Source organism: Chiloscyllium plagiosum, unplaced genomic scaffold, assembly GCF_037043375.1.
Source record: "Chiloscyllium plagiosum isolate Xiang-an unplaced genomic scaffold, Cpla_swu_hap1 HiC_scaffold_12, whole genome shotgun sequence".
NCBI classification, from domain to species: domain Eukaryota; kingdom Metazoa; phylum Chordata; class Chondrichthyes; order Orectolobiformes; family Hemiscylliidae; genus Chiloscyllium; species Chiloscyllium plagiosum.
This window is the reverse complement of record NW_028270150.1, coordinates 38,658,469-38,679,910: the sequence shown is the minus strand read 5'-3', so window position 1 is coordinate 38,679,910 and position 21,442 is coordinate 38,658,469. Positions and strand designations below refer to the sequence as shown.

At 43.3% G+C, this 21,442-nt stretch overlaps 1 pseudogene; it reads left to right on the top strand.

Moving 5' to 3' along the window:
* The window catches only part of LOC122555517 (NXPE family member 3-like), a 35,246-nt pseudogene extending 14,834 nt beyond the window's left edge, over positions 1 to 20,412 (top strand).
* The last annotated feature ends 1,030 nt before the right edge of the window (positions 20,413 to 21,442 follow it).

Below are 21,442 nucleotides of genomic sequence, written 5' to 3'. Positions count from 1 at the left end.
ATGTACATTTGTGGATGTAGTACCAATCAAGCAGTTGTTTTGTCTTGGATGGTGTCAAGCTTCTTGAGTGTTGTTGGAGCTGCACTCATGCAGACAAGTGAGAGGTATTCCAGCACACTCCAGATGCATGCCTTGTAGATGGTGGACAGGCTTGAGGGAGTCAGGAGGTAAGTTACTTGCTGCAGGATTCCTAACTTTTGATCTGAGCCAGAGTACTGGTCAGTATAGTTCCTGGTAAATGGTAACCCCAAGATACTGATACTAGACCATTCAGCAATGGCAATACGATTGAATTGTCAGATTCTCTCTGTTAGAGATGATCATTGCCTGGCACTTGAATGGTGTGAATACTACCTGCCACTTGTCAGCCCAGGCCTAGATATTATCCAGATCTTACTGCATATGGATACAGGCAGCTTCTGTATCTGAAGAGTTGTGAATGAACATTGTGAACATCTCCACTTTTGACCTCATGATGGAGGGAGGGACATTGTTGAAAGAGCTGAAAATGGCTGTGCTGAGGAAACTGCCCAGAGGAACTGCTGAAGATTTGTACTGGAGCTGAGATGATTAACTTTTAACATTATCTTTTATTCTCGGTATGACTCCAACCTGCAGAGAGGTTTTTCTCCTGAGTGTCAGTCAGTAGGTTAGAATGAAGCAAGTACTGGTTGAAAGAACTGTTGATAACACCTTCCTTCACATTACTGATGATCAAGGACAGACTGATCCAGCAATAACTTTCCAGCTTGAATTTGTCCTGCTTTGTATGTACAGAAATACCTGGACAATTTTCCACATTATCAGCTCAATGCCAGCATTGTCGCTTCACTGGAACAGCTTTACTAGGCTGTGACACGCACTGGAGCACAAGGCTTTAGTACTATTGCCAGAGTGCTGTACAGTCCCATTGTCTTTGTAGTATCCAGTGCCTTCAGCTGGTTCTTAATATCATAGAGAGTGCATCAAATTGGCTGAAAACTGGTATCTGTGATGCTGGGCACTTCCAGAGGAGGCCAAGGTGGATACACTCAGCATTTTTGGGTTAAGATCTTTGTCAATTTTTCAATTTTATCTGCGACACTGATGGACTGGATTCCTCCATCATTGAGGATGGCGATTATTTTGGAGCTTGTTCATCGAGTGAGTTTATTTGTCCACCACCATTCAGAACAGGCTTTCAGCAGATTGCTGAGTTAAGATCAGATCTGTTGATTGTGGAAACACTGATCTTTGTCTATCACTTTCGGTTTATGCTGGTTGACGTGCAAGTACTCCTGTATTCTTGCTTCATTACACCTCATTTTTTGAGATGCTGTTGCTGCTCCTGGTATGCCCTCTTTAGTCTTCAATGAACTAGGATTGATCCTCCAGCCTGATGGTAATGGTGGAGTGGAGGAATATAACAGACATATGGGTGCAGACTGTGATTGAGTCCAATTCTGCTGCTACCTCGCACTCACAGCTGCTCATGAATAGCCAATCTTGAGTTGCTAGGTCTGATCAACATCTATCCATTTAGCATGTGGTAGTGCCATACAACACCATGGAGAGTATCTTAAATGTGAAGATGGGATTTCATCTCCACAAGGACTGTGTCCTGGTCTCTCCTTCAAATACTCACATGGACAGAGGCATCGGCAGCGGGCAGATGGTGACAGTGAGGTCAAGTATATCCTTCCATGTCCTTTACCATTTGCCCAGAAGCAGCCGAGCAGTTATGCCCTTCAGGACATGACTAGTGAGGTCATCAGTGCTACTGCCAAGTCACTCTTGGTGATGGATATTGAGGTCTCACTATAAACTGAATCATATCACAAGCTTGGGTTGATAGTGGCAAGTAACATTCGTAACAATCATGCGTCAAGCAATGACCATCTCCATAAAGAGACAATTACATTACCTCCCCTTCACATTCAAAGGCACAAATATTGCCTTCACTTTGAACATTTTGGACATTACCATTGACCAGCAATTGTACTGCACTAACCAAATAAATACTGTTCCTACAATGCTTCAGTGAGCAATTCACTTCCTGACTGCCCAAAACCTGTTCACCATCTACAAGGCATGAATCATGAGTCATGAACGCTCCACACTCTCCATCTAACTCCAGAAAAACTCACGAACCTCCACCTATCACAAAGCACCATGCTTGCTTGCCACCTAATGCAGCCCCTTCAACATTCCAACTCTCCACCACTGGCCATGATGCACTAAGTAAATTACTAACACTTTTTGACACCCCTTCCAAACCCACAATGTCTAACCTGTGGTAGAAAAAAGGGAGCAAACACATGGTAAAACCATCAGCTGCACATTCCTCCCCAACATTCACACATATACAATCATGACTTGGAGCGTCCAAAAATCAGGAACGAATAAACAAGATCCTGACCAGAACTGTCTCAATATTCACGCTAACACCCTTGTGTACAAATCCTTCCCTATCTCACCTCTGTAACTTTCTCCAATCCTGTTATCCTCCAAAAGCACACTTTTTAAATCTCCCTCATGTGCCTTGTGCCTGTGTCTTCAGCTGTCAGACCAGAAGCTCTCGAATTCTTTCCAATCTACCTTGCTGTCTTACCCTCCTTGTTTATGATGCTGCCTAATGCCTACCCATTTAACTTAACGTATGTTCACTTCTCCTAAAGTCTTTAGGTGTCTTGGTGCCAAATATCATCTGGTGATAGTTTGATGAAGGATCTTGGGACATTTTGCTATGTAAGGCTTGAAACGAGTTGTTGACTAGTTATTGATTCTGATAAATTGAGAGATGTGGAATAGTATCAGTCAATTATTTATTTATTCATGCTGATTCAGATCGAACTGAGTTTGTTCAGTGTTTACTCTCATCTTACTGGAGAGGTGACACCAGAAACTGAGATTGAAGATATCTCACACCCTCTCTTGGGTAAATCCTCAGTACATTCTCAGATGGCTGATAAGTCTGATGTATGATCTGCAAACTCTATGGTCTGTGGTGTTTGAAGGGTTGAATAGTTGAGTTACTCGGAGGGCGCTATGGACTCCGTTCACTGCCTTGTCTTGGGCATCAACATTCTCCGATCGAAATCTGTTCAATCACTCATTGCTTCCCTGAAAGTCTATTCTCCATTCTGAGTGGTAGTGAGCTAGGATCAGTGAGAATCTCTTCACATCATGCTTCGATAATATCTCTCAAGCATCCCCTCTGCTCTCCTGGGAATTTCTTGCCGTGAGGTTCAGAGAAAAGCAGTTACTCAGGAACTTGGTGTCAGGTTTATGAATGAAATGACACACCCAGTGAAGCTGGTTCTGGGTGATGACTGCTGTTTACACTGGGAATGTTGGTTAGGGACAAAAGGCTGGCAACTCATTTACAGAATTTAGTGGAGTCAGTGGTAACTGTAAAATTCAAACTGTTGTTATTGGTTTGAGAAATAACAGAGCAAAACATATTCTTGGGCTACCTCCTGTCTACGTTCACTTGATACATTAATACAATGACTTCATTTATCATATATTTACATCTACTGTCGCATCAACCTCAAGCAGCCCATATTACCCAGTGGCGCAGGACACATAATGGTTGAGCCTTCACCTCGACCAAGTAAGTTAATTATAAATGTGGAATTGTAGATTTGGTATATCAGAGGAAGTATGAATTGTCATATAAAACAATTGAACTGAAAGAGTTAACTCTGGATCTTTGGGATAGCTCCTCCCATTGATATATAAATGATTGTCTCGGGGAGCAACAAGCCAATTGCAAATCACTAGCTCAACAATCTACAATCATGTCGCATAAACATAGCTGTATCCTTTTGGAAATAACAATATCTTTTACATTGTGCAATAGAGTTTACCAGTTAGCCGAAGTGAAGCTAATATAACCTGTTATTATCTGTTTTCACCATGTCTTGTTACTCAAATTCAGGGTTTTTTGCCGAAAGCTTATTATGGTTAACCCTTCATCACTTAGTACTGGTAAACATCATAGACGAACATTGCGAGAAAGATTGGTACCAGAATTTCTATTCTCACCACTTACAAAGTAGTAGCAAGCTGCACAGAGAGTGCTGTCCCATACAACCTGATGTTTGGGGGTACAGATTCCTATCTTCAAATCTGAATAAACCATTGGGAAAAAGAATCTAAAGCTATCGAAAAAAAGAAGAAAATGGTCTTCAGACAAAAAGTGAGTTGGTGGCAGCAGAGTATAGTTTGTGGCTGGGTCCCAGGCCCAGGGGTCCTCTGCTTCCATCTGCCTTTCTTTTTTCACTCTCTTTCTTTTACTTTTGCTCTGTTCCTTATTTTTCTTTTTCTTGTTTTTCTTTTTCCCCCTTTTTTGGTGCCATCCCGTGGTGTCAGCAATGGCAGGTATGATCCTCTTCCTGGGGCCTTCGCTGCAGCAGGAAGGCTACTTCTTGGCAATGAACATCATTGTAATAAATTGTAGCGTAAAAATTTTTAATTCTTTAAAAACCTGTTAGATTGACAACATAATTTGAGTTTAGAATGTGAACATTAAAGAGAGCAGAAAATTGTATTAAAACTGGTTGTCTTGAAGCTAATTATTTCTTGTGCAGTTAAAAAAGAGTCAATTAGTTGAGGAAAATTTGAAATGCTGCAAAATAGTCATCTTAAATTTTAGTATGATAAAGATTAGGTTTAATTACCAAATATTTTAAAAGATTCACAGGATCTCAAATCTTACCAGGCAGTAACAAATTGATGGTGATTAACATCTGTTCACATCATTGTTGACATCCCAACATTCCTTATTAATGTTCTGGTTGTGATCTGATCAAGCGTCCTCAACAAATTAGCTGTTGGGAAACCCAATATGGAAACCACAGTGGGTTCCTTCTGCGTTCAGCTCACTGCCTCCTCTGAACAGAAGGAATCTTGTGCATGGTCAAACTGCAGTGCAGGGCATGGTTTACGTGCATCAGTCACACGTACCCTTCCATTGGTACCTGACATTCAGGGAGCCATTACCACCATCCTGGCATCTTATTGATGCAGGAGAAAGTGAGGACTGCAGATGCTGGAGAGCAGAGTCGAGGGTGTTTTGCTGGGAAAGCACAGCAGGTCAGGCAGCATCTGAGGAGCAGGAAAATCGATGTTTCGGGCATACGCCCTTCATCAGGAATGAGGCTTGTGGGCCAGGGCTGAGAGACAAATAGGAGGGGGTTGGGTTTGGAGGGAAGGTAGCTGAGAAAGCAATAGGTGGATGAAGTTGAGGGAGTAGGTTACAGGGTCCCAAGGTGGAATATGAGGCGTTCTTCCTCCAGGCATCGGATGGTAACAGTTTGGCAGTGGAGGAGGCCCAGGACCCCAGGACCTGCATGTCCTTGACGGAGTGGGAGGGGGAGTTGAAGTGTTCAGCCACAGGGCGGTGGGGTTGATGGGTGCACTTATTGATGCACCTGTCTAGGTGGGTACTCAAGCAACTAAGAATATACAGCTGCACCCAGATATTGGTCAGGGAGAGGCACCCAGTCCACAACATGGATCAGGCTGCCCATCCCGGCTGCTCTCTTACTCTGTCAGCATGCATTCACCTGCCTATCAGCATGCCCATGGCATGCATGCTTTACCTTGCTCCGCCAATGCCTTGTAGTGGCAATTGGTGCAGACACATCATCAGGCTGGTTGGCCATACTGTGTAACAGTCCTCACTCAGGGGCATGTGCATCTTGTTGTATATTAGTGCCACGTCTTTCTACCACCTACACCACATGGCAACAGTGATCATGCCAAACACACTGCATCTGCAGCAAGCAGGAGGGCATGTCTGAAACTTAGGGCAATCTCAGTCAGGAGGGGGGAGTCCTACCATGGTTTTCAATGGATTCTCATTTTGCATGGTTCTATGAAATGTTTTTCACTGTTCATTTACAGTCAGACACTTCAGTTTGTTTATCTTGAGAACAGTATCAGGCAGTAGGAGTATACTCTCAGGAAATCAGGAGGGCAAAAAGGGGACATGAGGTAGCTTTGACAAGTAAGGTGAAGGAGAAGACAAAGAAATTTGACAAATACTTAAGGATGAAAGAGTAACTAGGGAGAGGATAGGGCTCCTTATAGATCAGCAAAGCCATCTATGCGTGGAACCGCAAGAGATGAGTGAGATACTAAACAACTCTTTCACATCAGTGTTTACAGTGGTGAAGGATATGGAAGCTGGAGAACTTGGGGAAATAAATAGTGATATCTTGAAAAGTGTCTATATTACAGAGGAGGAATTACTGGACATTTTAAAATGCATAAAGGTGGATTAATCCCTGGGACATGATCAGGTGTACCCCTGATTCTTATGGGAAACTGGGGAAGTGATTGCTGGGCATCTTGCTGAGAAATTTGTAACATCAACAGCCACAGGTGAGGTGCCAGAGGACTGGAGGTTGGCTAATGCCATTATTTAAGAAAGGTGGTAAAGAAAAGCTCGGGAACTGTAGACTGGTGAGCCTGATGCCAGTGGTGTGTAAGCTGTTGGAGGGGATTCTGACTGACAGGATTTACATGGATTTAGAAAGGCAAGGACTGATTTGGGATAGTCAATATGGCTTTGTCTGTGGGAAATTGGTCTCACTAACTTGATTCAGTTTTTTTTTGAAGAAGTGACAAAGCAGAATGATGAAGTGGTGGACCTTGTCTGTTTGGACTTCAGTAAGGTATTTGACAAGGTTCTGTACGGTAATCTGGTTAGCAAAGTTAGGTCACGTGGAATACAGGGGGAGCTTTTCGATACAAAATTGGCTCAAAGGTAGAAGTGTTATGGACCAGAGTGGTGCTGGAAAAGCACAGCATGTCAGGCAGCATCCGAGGAGCAGGCAAATCGATGTTTCGGGCAAAACCAGCATCTGCAGTTTCTTGCATTATGGACCAGACCAGGTCTCCCTCAAAACATGTTATGAAGATAGCCTGGGCCATAACTTTTTTCTTATTTTCAAAGGCAAATGTAAAGTGCCTTTCCCAGAAGCAATGAGACTGGTCAAATTACTCAATGTTAAACAAAACATAATTTATTTAAACCCTGCAGTTAAAATACAACCAAAGAAAGAGGAACCTAGTATAACTTAACTCTATTGGAAAACTTAGTAGAATAATAGATGCAGTAACCATTACTAATTAACTTTTACAGAATAGTAACACCCCATAAACACACCCCTTGGCAAACAAAGAAAATTTTGACACAGATTCTCACTTGCAGTTCTCCCATCCAGGAGGAAAAAAACATCAAGAGAAAATTCAGAGAGAGTAGTAGCTAAGAGATATTCACTGAAGCTCCGAACTGTGTTGAGAGCCCAATAGCCTCTGCTTAAACCTAAACATAACAATCCACGGTGGCACAGTGGTTAGCACTGCTGCCTCACAGCGCCAGAGACCTGGGTTCAATTCCCGCCTCAGGCGACTGACTGTGTAGAGTTTGCACGTTCTCCCCGTGTCTGCGTGGGTTTCCTCCAGGTGCTCCGGTTTCCTCCCACAGTCCAAAGATGTGCAGGTCAGGTGAATTGGCCATGCTAAATTGCCCGTAGTGTTAGGTATAGGGGTAAATGTAGGCGTATGGGTGGGTTGCGCTTCGGCGGGGCGGTGTGGACTTGTTGGGCCGAAGGGCCTGTTTCCATACTGTAATGTAATGTAATGTAATGTAATCCAAAAATCCTGATCTGTGTGAGTTGGCCACACCCATTCAGCCTGTTTGAAAAAAGCCCCAAGGCCTCCCATGTTGTTTACTCCAATGGTTCTGGTAAACTGCTAGGTACCTTTGCCTCTGTCTTCCAACTTCTCCACAAAACGAAATAGGATAAAATAACTTCTTAAAGTCAGAACATCATGACAAGGAGACAGAGGGTGATAGTGGAGGGTTTCTTTTTGGACTGTGATCAGTGGTGTGCCACAAGGATTGATATCTGGATCTACTACTTTTTGTACACTTTACATAAATGATTTAGATAAGAATATAGGAGGTATAGTTAGTAAGTTTGCAGATGACACCAAAATTACTGGTGTACTGGACAGCCAGGAAGGTTATCTCAAAGTACAACAGGATCTTGATCAGATGAGTAAATGGGTTGAGGAGTGGCAGATAGAATTTAATCTCGATAAATGTGAGGTGCTGCATTTTGGTAGAGCAAATCAGGGCAGGACTTATACATTTTATAGAATGCCTACACTGTGGAAACAGGCCACTTGGTCCAATAAACTCACACAGACTCTCCAAAGAGGAACCCACCCATTCATTCCCTTACATTTACCCCTGACAAATGCAACAAACCCATACATCCCTGAACACTATGGGCAATTTAGCATGACCAGTTCAATTAACCTGCATATCTTTGGATTGTGGGAGGAAACCAGAGAATGTGGAGGGAACCCACGCAGTCACTGGGAGAACGTGCAAACTCCACACAGGCAGTCGCCTGAGGCTGGAATCGAACTTGGGTCCCTGGCACTGTGAGGCAGCAGTGCTAACTACCGAGCCACCGTGTTGGTCATAATAAACATCTGGAGATAGTTGCTAAAAGAAGAGACCTTTGAGTGTAGATTGATGAACTTGTGTAAGTGGAGTTACAGGTCGACAGGTTAGTGAAGAAGACTGTGGAAACAGGCCACTTGGTCCAATAGATTAACTCAGGGTATGCTTGCCTTTGTTGGCCAGTGCATTGAGTATTGGAGTTCGGAGGTCATGTTGCAGCCATTATTTAAGCCATTTTTGGAATGCTGCATTCAATTCTGATCTCCCTGCTATTGGATGTTGTGAAACATCAAAAGGGTTCAGAAAGAATTACAAGAACGTTATGAGGGTTGGACGGTTTGAGCCAAAGGGAGAGGCTGTATAGGCTGGGGCTATTTTCCCTGGAGTATCAGACACCAAGGGGTAACCTGACAGAGGTTTCTAAAATCATGAGGGGCATTGATTGGGTGAATAGCCAAGGTCTTTTCCCCGGGGTAGGGGAGTCCAAAATCAAAGGTTTTATGATCGGAAGGGAAAAAATTAAAAGGGAGCTAAGGGGCAAGTTTTTCATGCAGAGCGTGGTGCATGAGCTGCCAGAGGAGGTGGTGGAGGCTGGTGCAATTACAACCTTTAAAAAGCATCTGGATGTGGACATGAATAGGAATGGCTTAAAGGGATATGGACTAAATGCTGGCCAGTTGGAATAGATTAACTCAGGGTATCTGGTCAGCATGGATGGGTTGGTCAAAGGTTCTGTTTCCATGCTGTACATCTCTATGACAATATAGCAGTCCCCAAAGCCAAGCAGAAGTCGTCAAAACAGGTCTATGAATTAATACCCATAGCCCTCCCATCTTCCCATCTTGATTCTTTATTTTAAATGTAGTTGATTGATCTCTCTTCTTCCTCCATAGCTCACCTTTTCTCATCAACTGTTTCAGCTTAAGGTAGGTATACAAGAGTAATACACGAATATATTTGCATGGATACAGGATTTGTTAACTAACAGAAAGCAAAAAGTGGGGATAAAAGGGTATTTTTCTGGGTGGAAGTCAGTTGCTAGTGGTGTGCTTCAGGGACCAGTGTTAAAATTGCAGTTGTTTACAATTACATTGATGATATGGAACAGGGGCCAAGTGGACCAAAGTTCACTTAAGGTGAGTGGTAGAGCAAAGTGAACAGAGGACGCTGAAAGTATACAAAAGGATACAGACGGGTTAAGTGAGTGGACAGGGTTGTCAGAATGAAGTACTAGGTTGGTATATGTAAGGTCATCCATTTTGGTTGGAAGAACAACAAAATGGACTGTTATTTAAATGGTGAAAAATTGCAGCAGGCTGCTGTGCAGAGGGACCCAGGTGTCCTTGTGCATGAATCATGAAAAGTAGGTTTGCAGGTGCAGCAGGGAAGAGCCAAATGGAATATTGTCCTTCATTGCTCGAGGGATGGAGTTTAAAAATAAGGAGGTTATGCTGCAGCTGTAAAGGGTGCTGGTGAGACCACACCTGGAGTACTGTGTACAGTTTTGGTCTCCTTACTTGAGAAGGATGCATTGGCACTGGAGAGGGTACACAGGAGGTTCACTGGGTTGATTCTGGAGTTGAGAGAGTTGGCTTATGAGGAGAGATTGAGTCAACTGAGACTATACTCATTGGAATTTAGAATGAGGGGCATCTGAAAGAAACATAAAATTATGAAGAAAATAGATAAGGTGGAAGCAGGAAGGTTGTTTCCACTGTGGGCTAAACAAGAACTAGGGGGCATAGCTTCAAAATAAGGGAGAGCAGATTTGGGACTGAGTTGAGGAGGAACCTCTTCACCCAAAGGGTTGTGAATCCATGGAATTCCCTGCCCAGTAAAGCAGTCGAGGCTACCTCATTGATTGTTTTTCAGGCAAAGACAGATTTTTGATCAGTAAAGGGGTTAGGGGTTACGGTGAGTGGATGGGTAAGTGAAGCTGAGTCCATGGGAAAAAAAATTGACCATGATCTTGTTGAATGGCAGAGCAGGCTCGTTGGGCTAGCTGGCCTCCTCCTATTTCTGATGTGCTTATGTTCTTATGATACCTGTACTTAAGTTATGAGAAAAAGTACAGCAATTAGGCATTTTTGCTCTAGAATTTAGAAGATTAAGTGGTGGTCTGATTGAAGTCTTCACGATATTAAGATAAACAACAGGATAGATCAAGCCAACCTATGTACACTGGCTGGGGATTCTAGAACTAAGGGACATAGTGTGAGAATTAGGGCAGACCATTCAGGAGAGATGTATGGAAGTAGCTGTTTGGAACTCTCTTCCATAAACATCAATCAATGCAGGATCAGAAGTTAATTTTAAATCTGAGATAAAGTTTTGTTATGCAAAAGTATTAAGGGATATGTGCAAATTAGATGTCATATTAGGCTACGGATCAGCCATGATCTCATTGAAGAGTAGAAAGGGCTCAAGGGGTTGAATGGCCTACTTGTGTTCCCATGTTCCTTTGTAACACTGTCATGTTCAGAGGGGCCAGAGCAATTAACACCATCTCTGGCTTGGGAAGGGGTGCTGACCACTGTCTAGTGAGGGAGAGGGTGATAAGCATTGCTGCAGCTGTTGGCATGACACACCAATAGATTTATAAAAGTTATACACTTCAGTAAGTTTTACACCAGCTGTGAAAAGCTTTTAAAATGTCTGTGTAGGGTAAGTATAGGGCAAACTTCCCAGGTCTGTGTCTCTGGCCAATCACGCAGTAATCTCAGCAGAATATAACCTACAATCAGAAGTTTAAACCTGCTGTAAGACTGTAAGGTGTAGGAGCAGAAGTAGGCCATTCTGCCCATTGAGTCTGCTCTTTTATTCAATGAGATCATGACTGATCCGATAATCCTAACCTCCACTTTCCTGCCTTGTCCTAATAACCCTTGATTCCCTGACTGATTAAAATTCTGTTTGTCACAGCCTTTACGATAATTAATGACTCCTTCTGTGGGAAATAATTTGACAGGTTCACTCTGTTATCACGGGGAGAAAGTGAGGACTGCAGATGCTGGAGATCAGAGCTGAAAAATGTGTTGCTGGAAAAGCGCAGCAGGTCAGGCAGATTTCCTGAAGAAGGGCTTATGCCCAAAATGTCAATTCTCCTGCTCCTTGGATGCTGCCTGACCTGCTGCGCTTTTCCAGCAACACATTTTTCAGCTCACTCTGTTATCACCTCTGTCTTCAATGTGCAGCCCCTAACTCTGAGAATATCTCCTCCAATTCTGACTACTTCCACAGGGTAACAACCTCTCTGCGTCTGCTGTGGTGAAACCTCCAAAGAATCTAAATCTCCAAAGTATGTTTCAATAGCGTCATTTCTTACTCTTCTCAACTCCAATGAAAAAAGGCCCAACCATCTCAATTTCTTCCCCAGACCCTGGACTAACCTAATGAGCCTCTTCTAGACTGCCTCCAATGCCACTATACCTTTCCTTAAAAAAGGAAATTAAAACTGTTTACACTATTCCAGGTGTGGTCTAATGAAAGCTTTGAATAGTTGATGCAAGACCTTTTTATACTTTGACTTTTCTATGTCATTGCCCCTTGGTATAATAGCCAACTTTCCATCTGCCTTTTCTATCACCCGCTGAAATTATAAGCTAGCTTTTTAGGGTTGGTGACGATTCGCCACGGCACATTCGCCGTCACCGATTAGCCACTGCCGGTTTGCCACCAGCGTTTCTCCACTGGGGTCGTTTGACCTCTGGAGACTATTCGCCACCGGAAAAATATATATGTACTGATTGTTTTCCCTCCCGCCTGTGCTTTCATACTTCTCAGTCCCCTTTACTTATATAACAACATTGTACATATTGATTAAAAAAAAGTAAAATAAATATGATTTTATTGGTTTATACATAAAAATGAGTGGCGAATCGTCCTCAGCGGCCAATGGGCTGTGGCGAAGCGTCCTCGGCGGTGAAAGGCAGTGGCTAATTGGTGGCGGCGAATGGTCCCATCCCGAGCTTTTATGATTTGTGCACGAAGACCCCCAAATCCCTGCAGTTAAATAATATTCAGCCTCTCTGTTTCCTGCCAAAATGTAAAGCCACATGTTATTTTTCACATTATATTTGTGTCTACTCACTTAACTTATCTATATCTCTCTGCAAACACTTTGGTGTTATTTTCACCAGTTGCCTTCCTATGTTTGTCATTTGCAAAACTAACTGTGTGTTCACTTCCCTTATCAAAATCCTTAAGGTAGACTGGAAATATTTGTGGCCCCAGCACTGATCCCCAGTACTTACAGATTCCCATCCTGAAAAATTCCTTTTTATCCCAAGATCAAGAAAGTTGAGGACAGCATCAAATTGAATGAAAAAAAAAACAAGGTGGAAAAGAGAGGTGATAAACCAGGCAAGCTTAAAAAAAAGAAAGATTTTTTGCAAGACTAACACTTTTTTGGCCACTTAGATTGATGATGCAGTGCTAATGTCTTCCCACCTGGAGAAATGGTGCCTTATTGCCTGAATTCCTTTTCAACCAAGGTTTACCCATGGGCTTGCATGTGATGCAGCAGTTTCACAAATACGATATTGCTCCATGGTAGAGGATGAAGGAACAGAATAGCTGGCTTCATTGTCTGCCAGTTACAGAAGTGAGAAGACAGACACTCAATCGAATGGATTTTCCACTGGACAGAGGGTCAGTATTCCAGTGTAGTAGATTGGAATTGCACATTGTAGTGATTAGCCAGGTGGATCTCATTGACTATGCGATTCTTGATTGGCCCTAGTTAAGAACCCGGTTGAAACTTTATTGCTGGAACAGCACAGCAGGTCAGGCAGCATCCAGGGAACAGGAGATTCGACGTTTCGGGCACAGGCCCTTCTTCAGATTCCTGAAGAAGGGCCTGTGCCCGAAACGTCGAATCTCCTGTTCCCTGGATGCTGCCTGACCTGCTGTGCTGTTCCAGCAATAAAGTTTCAACTTTGATCTCCAGCATCTGCAGACCTCACTTTCTCCTCCTAGTTAAGAACCCCAATTAGGAAGCCCTGGCTGACAGAGATAAACAGAAAGTTCAGGGAGTCTCCTCATTCTAGGGAATGGCTATGAGCTGGCTAGTCACAGCATAGATACCGTGAACATGTAAATAAAGGATGGCTTGATGACATATTCCTGGCCTCCATGCAGGTATTTCAGTGGTGACAAGGGAACACAGTATGTGCCTGAAGGAAATTTGCTCGCAACAGTCGTCATGGTTTGGGGTAATCATTTCTGGCATCATGCCTTTATTTGCGAAGCTTGACTCATTCGATCCCACTGTCGAAGACTAGGCCCAGTATGTGGAAAGAATGCAATATTTTTTCTGGACAAATGATATTGGGGCAGATGAAAAGCAACGAGTAACCCTTCTGACTGCTTGTGGACCCACAGCGATTTTGGTTTATTAGGAGCTTAACTTTCCCTGAGGCACCAGACACTAAAACCTTTCAAGAATTGACCAAGTTACTTAAGGAATATTATGACCCAAACCACCAGTAATTCTGGGATGCTATAGATTTTATTTGGCAGTTTGAGAACTGGGGGAATCCATATTGGGATTTTTGACGAGGTGAATTTGATTAGCAGACGTGTGTGATTTCAGGCTAACACTGAATGAGATGCAAGGTTTGTGAAGGTTTGTAGCTCAGGTTGAGGTTTAGGGTGTAGGTTTGCTCGCTGAGCTGTAGGTTTGATATCCAGATGTTTCATTACCTGGCTAGGTAACATCATCAGTGGCGACCTCCAAGTGAAGCGAAGCTGTTGTCTCCTGCTTTCTATTTATAGGTTTGTCCTGGATGGGGTTCCTGGGTTTGTGGTGCCACAACGCCATAAACAAATACATAGATCTAGATACCATCCATCAACTCCTCAGAAAATGAACAGGAAATGACATCACCACAAACCCCAGGAACCACATCCAAGACAAACATATAAATAGAAAGCAGGAGACAACAGCTTCGCTTCACTTGGAGGTCGCCACTGATGATGTTACCTAGCCAGCTAATGAAGTGTCTGGATATCAAACCTACAGTTCAGCGAGCAAACCTACATCCTACACTGAATGAGATGTTGAGAGACCATTCGGAATGTGGGATTAATGATGTAACCATGCAAGAATGCCAATCAGCTGAAGCCCAACTGGACGTCAAACATGCACTCTAATGGACTTTGTCATTAGAAAATGCAGCAAGAGGATCATGGGAGCTATAGGGCATGTCAATGGTAGTGGGCACCCTCACTTGTCCGACTGAGCTTGGGGAACACCACGTGAGTGTAGGCAATCACAGAGCATCACGCAAGGCATATCCTGAGCAGAGGGGCCGAGAGTCAGCCTACAGCAAAACCCCACAACAACAATGAACTGAGATTGGACATTAACACATGAAACTTTGCTAGGCCTCATGGAGAGTAGCCCTTCATGAGACCTGATGAAATTGACATTTAACTGGAAAAGCTAAGTTTCAGGTCATGAATCATGTGGATGCTTTTAATGTTTTAGTCTAGCCAGAAAGAACTTACAAAAGACTTCACTTGAATGTGGAAAGATTACCATACACCTCAAAATACATTTCTCCTAAGAGGCCAATGATGCCCTACCATCCGTTTCGGTCAGTGCTGATCATGAAAATCCCCTGAAGTAATCTATACTTGGAGAACACGAATATGGGACATCAGCAGGTCACCATCAAAGTTACTGCCAACTATCCATCTGTCGCTCAGGAACAGGCCAAAACTGCAAAATAAATAGCTTGTAATTGCAGTAAAATACTTCACTGAATCTTTGGAATCCACTGGTGTTCTCTTCCTATGAAAATGTTCTTTCATGCATCAAGAACACAGAAAACACTTATGGCTGTAAAGACATTTGGGTTACTCAAAACCGGTGCAGAAGTGTGTGTATTCCAGGGTTATGGACTGAACACACAAACAACACAGATATCCCAGAAAGAGGACATATTTTGTATATTCTATGGCAAGGATAACAGGGACAATGTCCAGGGTGTACTCACTACTGCCAGTGAAAAGAATTTGAACTAGAATCCCTATGGTGTAGAAACAGGCCCTTCGGTCCAACAAGTCCACACCGACCCTCAGAGTATCCCACCCAAACCCCTTCCCCTACTCTATTACTCTACATTTACCCCTGACTAATGCACCTAACCTACACATCCCTGAATGCTATGGACAATTTAGCACGGCCAATTCACTTAATCTGCACATCTTTGGATCGTGGGAAGAAACCCATGCAGACACAGGGAGAACGTGCAAACTCCACGCAGATAGTCACCCAAGGGTGGAATCAAAACTGGGTTCCTGGTGCTGTGGGGCAGCAGTGCAAACCACTGAGCCACCAGGAATGATGTATTACTTTCTCATTTTATTTGCTCTTTTCTTTTATGGAGAACGTTAAACAGTCTAATATAGTACCATACATACATACAGGAGGCTGTATTGAATGGAACAGGATTACATTCTCTAAATGTATCGTGTAGTGGCGCCACCATGACCCAGCTGAGCCAAGTATCTCAGAGAACAAGGATTAACAGTGGAGCATCTTTCTCATAGCAGTTCAGTGACAACAAGTAGTGTATTTACCCACTGACACAGCCTTGTTCAGAATATTACTCAGAGTAGTATTCTCTCTGCTTTTGTACTTCCAGTAGCAACAGCTGATGGTCCTCCTGGGATCACCGTTATCATGGAATCTGTGACTAACTGGATGAAAATATATTGATATTTGAAGGTGTAGTGCATCATGATTTTCTTGTCTTTTTCCCTTCATTTTCAGCTCCGGGTCTTGGAAAACGTGTCCGGGGACAGCCCATTGTTCCACCATCTGGTTTTTATTATAAGGACCAGTGGATGTCATCGACCTGCGATATTTACCACTTTGACACTCCTGCAAAAATGACAGACTGTCTTCGTGGAAAAAAAGTTTATCTGTTTGGAGATTCCACTATGTGTCAGTGGTTTGAATATTTAACTCAATCCATTCCAGGTTAGGTGATTCAATATTATTGCAGCTCTCAATTATACACACACATTGTTTTTTGAACCATGTAAATGTCTGGACTAACAGTAAGCTATTAGATTGCAACTGAGCAGCTTGCTTCAGTAGCCTTCAATGTTTCCAATAACACTTGGGGTCAGATGGGGTATAAAATCTTTATACCTTCAAGTCACTTCTATAATGCACTGATGATATCATTAACCAGTCTTGTAAAGGTGTACTGATATATGCAACATTAAATATAAAATAGACAGGCATGAGGTTGGAAGAACACAGCACACAGGGTGCCTGGCTTGTGTGTTCTTCCAGCTTCCTGCCTGTCTACTTTGGATTCCAGCATCTCCAGTTTTTTTTGTCTCTAAATACAGGTTTTAGTGCCATCTCCAATAACGAGAGGCCAGGGTCTTTGAACCTGAGGTGCAGCTACAGACCTGATGGGTGACTTGAGTAGGGTTCAGATTCATGGTCCATTAAGGATCTCATTAGGACTAAACATGAGCAGACTGCATGATGCTGTCCCGTTCAATCTCACTGTGGGAAATAGGAAGTTGGTTAGCTCAGTCAGGTGGACTAGTGGGTTACAATGCAGAGTGGTGTCAAAGTTTAGGTTTAATCCCTGCAAGAGCTGAGTTTACCATGAAGGACTCTGCCTCAAAGTTTCCCCTTGCCTAAGGCATGGTGACCCTCAGGTGATACCACGACCAGTCATCCCTCTGTAATGAGGGAGTAGCCCTGTGGTGTTGTAAGACTATGGTAACCATAACTTCTCATTGAATATGGGAGGCAGGTTGGAGCTGGAGTGGAAGATGGTGGGAAGGCCACCAACTTAATTTTACAAGCCCCTTTGCTTTTATATCCAGTGGCTGGGTGAGTCCTGACATGAGATCATGGAAAACTTCCAAGTTCAATGCATCAGTACTCCACCAGGTGGTGCTGAATCTCAGGGAAACATCACAGTTGCAAATAATTCTAATGTTTGAGACACAAAAAATAATGAATCCCTGATTGTTGCCAAATTAATTAAAATTCCAATTACCTATTCAGATAAAAGTTATTGTTTGTTTCTTTCTTGATGGTAATGCAGTAAACAGCTTTACAGTTCAGTAACTCTGAGGCAACCTCCTCATGGCTTCTTCTATGACTTTATCCCAAGTTTCCAGCCCCTGATCCAACCTCCCTCCCAGTAACATTCCCCAAGTTATGGCTGTTTTCACTGTGTTTTGTAGCATTTCCCATCTCAGAACAAAGCAGTTCTGATGATTGCTGTGGAGTAATCCTGACAGTAATATAACCTTAACCTTGATTCTTGCTCTTTCTCACTTTGTGAAATGCTTCCCCTCCTCGCTCAAGTTACTAATTTCTATAATTTGCGTGTGTTGCTGTAGCTCTCAGGCCATTATCTCCATTCCTCGTCCATTACTGTCCTCTCACTGACTGGATCATGTGTCAATATCTGAACCAATCTTTGTTAATCATTTTGCTGCAAACACAGACTGTTCGAGAAAGCCAGCAAGTATGTCAGAACCTGTGCAGAGAAATAGAGTTAACATTTTGAGTCTGGTCTGACTCTTAAGAAAAAGATTATGTTGTGATGGAACTGCAGAGTGATACTTGCAGAAATTTTGGGTTTTTTTTGTCCAACATGATAGCCCAGAATAGGCAGAAATTCCTGCTGGGCAATCAGTAATGTATTAATTTACTGAGTTGACTCTGTATAAGTTCTATCGGGTGGCAATCAATCAACAGTGATGTCCTCCAGGATATTCTAAACTCTGTGACCCCACAAAGTTAATTTGAAATTTCTATTCACTCCCTCAGAATTACTTTATAGGGAAGATGAAAAAAAACTGACACTGTGTTAACTTGTTACTGTAAAGTCAGCAGAACACTGGGAACAGGTCAGCAGTCTGTCTCTTCAATGGAGAATGGCTCATGAGTTTAAAGGGGAGAAAATGTAAATTGTCATACAATAGCTGAAAGCAAACTAAGATACATAGAAAATGGAACACATAAAACATTGTAGTGCAGTATAGACCCTTTGACCCTCAGTTGCACCGATCTGTGAAACCAATTTGAAGCCCATCTAACCTGCACTATTCCATTATCATTCATATATTTATCCAATGACCATGTTAAATGCCCTTAAAGTTGGCAAGTTTACTACTGTTGCAGGCAGGGTATTCCACACCCTTACAACTCTGAGTAAAGAACCTACCTCTGACATCTGTCCTATATCTATCACCCCTCAATTTAAATGATGTCTCCTCATGCAAGCATTCACGATCTGAGGAAAAAAGCTTTTCATGTCCATCCTATCTCATGCTCTGATCATCTTATCTGTCTCAATTAAGTCACCTCTCAACCTTCTTCCAACGAAAACAGCCTCAAGTCCCTCAGCCTTTCCTCATAAGACCCTCCCTCCATACCAGCAACATCCTGGTAAATTGCCTCTGCTTCCAATGCTTCCACATCTTTCCTATAATGTGGTGACCAGAACAGTACACATACTCCAAGTGTGGTTTCACCAGAGTTTTGTACAGCTGCAACATGACTTCATGGTCTTGAAACTCAATCTCTCCACCAAGATAAGCTAACGCATCACATGCCTCCTTAACAACCCTATCAACCTGGGTGGCAACTTTCAGGGATTTATGTACATGGACAGTGAGATCTCTTTGCTCATCCACACTACCAAGAATCTTACCATTAACCTAGTACTCTTTATTCCTGTTACTCCTTCCAAAGTTAATCACCTCCCGCTTTTCCACATTAAACTCCACTTGTCACCTCTCAGCTCAGCTCTGCAGCTTATCTATGTCCCAGTGTAACCTCCAACATCCTTCCACACTGTACATAACACCACAGACATTATTTTCATCCACAAATTTACTAACCCATCCTTCTACACCCTCATCCAGGTCACTTATAAAAATGACAAACAGTAGTGGCCCCAAAACAGATCCTTGCAGAACACCACTAGTAACTGAACTCCAGGATGAACATTTCGCAACCACCACCACCCTGTCTTCTTTCAGCTAGCCAGTTTCTGATCCAAACTGCTAAATCACCGTCAATCCCATGCCTTCATTTTCTGCAACAGCTTACTGTGGAGAACCTTATCAAATGCGTTTTTAAATCCATAAACACCACATCAATGGCTTTGGCCTCATCCACCTGTTTGATCCCCTTCTAAAAGAACTACAGGAGGTATAGACTCATTTCTCAGCTCCCCTGTGTTTGCTGCATGATAAGTGCACACTTCATGTCAGCAACTCATTCATTAGAATAGCAGTCTGGAAAATGTGCAGACAAATTTTGAGATCTGCTGTCTGCAACTGACAGTCCTCCACTTCCAAAAACCATGAGCATCAGCAACATTGTGGCTTAGAATATCAAGTAATTCTGCTTTGTGTTTTAGGTCTGAAAACATTGGATCTTGGTAATCCTATCAAGATTGGTCCTCATCTTGCAGTGAACGTGGAGAACAACATTGTGGTAGAATTTCTCCCTCATGGTCTTCCCATCCAATTCCGCACCTTTCCAAGACACCTGCGTTATGTTTCAAATGTACTGGATGAAATTAGAGGAGGAGGAAACACAGTTATAGCCTTTTCCTGTCGAAGTCTCCATTCGGAGAATACAGAATATCAGGAAATCAATTCTACAATTACTTGACAGGAGTCCAGATACACTGGTTGTCATAAAGACAGCCAATGTCCGGGAACAGCCCCCACAGATCATTAGCTCTGCCAGTGACTGGTACGCTTATCAGTTTGATTCAGTGATGAGGAAGATGTTCACAGGCATCAATGTGGTATTTGTTGATGCCTGGGAGATGACAATAGCACATTACCTTCCTCACCATATACATCCCAGGAGAATTATTATAAAGAATGAAGTAGATGTGCTTCTTTCATATGTGTGCCCTTCTGTAAAATAATGAAATTTGTATGGGATCAATTATAACCAGGATTTTTTTTGTCATCCAATTCAAAATCTCAAGTATAGCTTCATATTTTTAGGGGGCTATATCACCATTTCTACAGGATATTACTATCTGACACTTGTCGAACAAACCTAGTCTGAACATGCCCACTGAATATCTCCAACCGCCACCAGGTCAGAACCCCACTGGTCCTCACCTACCACCCCACCAACCTCCATATACAGCGTATCATCCATTGTCATTTCCGCCACCTCCAACGGACCCCACCACCAGGGATATATTTCCCTCCCCTCCCCTATCAGCGTTCTGAAAAGACCACTCCCTCCGTGACTCCCTCGTCAGGTCCACACCCCCCACCAACCGGACCTCCACTCCCAGCACCTTCCCCTGCAACCACAAGAAATGCAAAACTTGCGCCCACACCTCCCCCTTACTTCCCTCCAAGGCCCCAAGGGATACTTCCATATCCACCACAAATTCACCTGCACCTCCAACACATCATTTATTGCATCTGCTGCACCCGATGTGGCCTCCTCTATATTGGGGAAACAGGCTGCCTACTTGTGGAACGTTTCAGAGAACACCTCTGGGACACCTGGACCAACCAACCCAACCACCCCGTGGCTCAACACTTCAACTCCCCCTCCCACTCCACCAAGGACATGCAGGTCCTTGGACTCCATTGCCAGACCATAGCAACACGACGGTTGGCGGAAGAGCACCTCATCTTCCGCCTAGGAACCCTCCAATCACAAGGGATGAACTCAGATTTCTCCAGTTTCCTCATTTCCCCTCCCCCCACCTTGTCTCAGTCAAATCCCTCGAACTCAGCACCGCCTTCCTAACCTGCAATCTTCTTCCTGACCTCTCCGCCCCCACCCCACTCCGGCCTATCACTCTCACCTTGACCTCCTTCCACCTATCGCATTTCCAACGCCCCTCCCCCATGTCCCTCCTCCCTACCTTTTATCTTAGCCTGCTGGACACACTTTCCTCATTCTGAAGAAGGGCTTATGCCTGAAAC